The 2,521-nt window shown below is 41.0% G+C and overlaps 1 pseudogene; it reads left to right on the top strand.

Moving 5' to 3' along the window:
- The first annotated feature begins 607 nt into the window (after window positions 1–607).
- Window positions 608–1,306, top strand: LOC123820796 (annotated as a pseudogene).
- Window positions 1,307–2,521: the final 1,215 nt, after the last annotated feature.

The following is a 2,521-nucleotide window of genomic DNA, read 5'->3' as shown; positions in this document are numbered from 1 at the left end:
GTCATGGATAATGAGATCAGTAGAGCAGAGATTACCCTGAAATAGCAAGTTCTTGGCAATTGAAGTGGTTGGAGAATATTGCCCAATAAATTCAGGAAATTAAATTCTGGACTCTATTCTGTTCCACTGAACTGCGTGTTGGTTCCTTTGCTAATATTAAACTGCTTTAGAGCACTGTAGCTGTATAGCAAGTCCTAAAATTGGTTAGTACGAATCCTCCAGTCTTCTTTTTTGAGAACTTTTTAGATATTCCAGTCCCTTTGGTTTCCCTTATAAATTTTAGAATCACTTAGTGTATTTGCATAAAATTTCTTCTTGGATTTTTATTAAGCTTGCATTAAATTTATAGATCAGTTTGGTGAGATTTGGTCATTGAGCTTCCCAATCCATGAACACTGTGTGGCTTCCCACTTATATAGGTCTGCTTTAAGTTTTTTCATTGCCATTTTGTAGTTTTTAGCGTACAGACCCTACACAAGTTAACTTTATACCCAAGCATTTATTTATTTATTTTGGAGCTATTTACTGTCAATGGCATTTTAAAAAATTGTTTTCTAGGTTGTTTTTCCTCTTCTCTGGGTAGTGATTTCACCTGCAGTTTGCACTGATGCAGCTCAGACCCATGCAGATCAACTCCGAGGTGCTGAACAAAATGCTGGCCCAGCTGGGCATGGCCGGCCAGTGGGGTGAAGCTCGGTGGCAATGCTGGGGCTGGAGGAGGAGGCTCTGGGCCTGTGTGGGCCTGCATGGGCCTGCATGGGCCTGCATGGGTCTGCACACTGCTGCTGCTGCTTCCACTCACTGCCCAGCCTGAGAACTTCAGGAAAAAACAGATCGAAGAGCTGAATGGACAAGAAGTCAGTCCTAAAGTGTACCTCATGGAGCAGACCCTTGGGAATGCCGCTGGTACCACTGGACTTATACACACAGTGGCCAATAATCAAGACAAACTGGAATTGGAGGATGGGTCAGTCCTGAAATAGTTTCTTTCTGAAATGGAGGAGCTGCCCCCTGAAGACAGAGAAAAATGCTTCAAAAAGAATGAGGCCATACAGGCAGCCCACGACACTGTGGCACAGTAAGGTCAGTGTCAGGTAGATGACAAAGTGAACTTTTATTTATGCTGTTCAGCAGTGTTGATGGCCACTTCTATGAACTTGATGGACGAATGCCTTTTCCCATGAACCAGAGCACCAGTGCAGAGGACTCACTGCTGCAGGATGCCGCCAAGGTCTGCAGAGAATTCACTGAGCATAAGCAAGGTGAAGTCCACTTCTCTGCAGTGGCCTTCTGCAAGGCTGCCTAATGCCCGGTGGGAAGGGACTAAGCTCTTTTCCTCTCTTCCCTTCACCATCGAAATACATCCCTACCAATGCAGCGTTAAAATGCTTCTGTACTTGTAGAAAATAGCTATTCTCCTTTGGTTCTGTAGCTGACCTCCCCCTCAACCACACCCAAGCACTAGCAGAGCTCAGCTGTCAGGGGACATTTTGGTGTAAGCTTCAGATGGCGAAGCATTTCCCCTACTGTGTGTCTCATACCTCAGTATCTAATGCTGTAAATGGCTACTTTGCTTTGCGTCTCTAAAGTAAGGCCTTGGATGTGGTATAAATTGCTTGTCCTTATAGGGAATAAAACTTTTCTGCCAATAAAAAAAATAAAAATAAAATTTGACTTCTAATTGTTCATTGACAACATAGAAATATAATTTGTTTTTGTCTGTTGACCTTATGTCTTTCCATTTTACTATACTCATGTATTCTGTAAACATTTTAGTAGATTACTTGGGATTTCTGTGAAGACTTAATGTTTCCTGAGACAACAATTGTCTGAGAACAGGGACTGTTTCATTTCTTCCTTTTCAGTCTGTATGTCATTGCCTTCTTCTTCTTCTTCCTTCTCCTCCTTCTCCTTCTTTTTCTTCTTTTTTGCCTTATTGCTTTGACTAGAACTTCCAGTATGATGTTGATTGTGTAAAAGTGGTGTTCTCTCTTATTTAAACATTGGGCATAAGTTGTCAGTACAATCTTCTGATCCTGGAGGGTTTATTTTATTTTATTTTATTTTTTGGCAGCCTTTTTTTTTAATCCTCACCCAAAGACATGTTTATTGAGCTTAGAGAGAGGAGAAGGGAGGAAGAAAGAGGTAGACACTGATGTGAGAGAGAAACATCAATCAGTTGCTCCTTACATACTCCCTGACTGGGGACCAAAACTGCAACTTAGTATATGCCCTGAGTGAGAATCGAACCCTCAAACTTTTGGTTTATGGTATAATGCTCCAAGCAACTGAGCCACACCAGGCAGGGTTTGGCAGCTTTTAAATTATAATCTATTTTATAAACATAGATAGAACTATTTAGGTGTTCCTATTTCTTCTTGGGTCAGTATTGATAATATGTCACCCTCCAGGCTTTGGTCCATTTCATTTAAGGAGTCAAATTTATATATATAGTTTTGCCTTATTCTCTCTTTATCCTTTTATTGATAAAGCTTATAGTGATGTCCTCTCTTCATTTCTT

Source organism: Phyllostomus hastatus, unplaced genomic scaffold, assembly GCF_019186645.2.
Source record: "Phyllostomus hastatus isolate PE091 unplaced genomic scaffold, TTU_PhHast_1.1 phas_contig_37, whole genome shotgun sequence".
NCBI lineage: Eukaryota > Metazoa > Chordata > Mammalia > Chiroptera > Phyllostomidae > Phyllostomus > Phyllostomus hastatus.
This window is presented reverse-complemented; position numbering and strand designations above follow the sequence as displayed.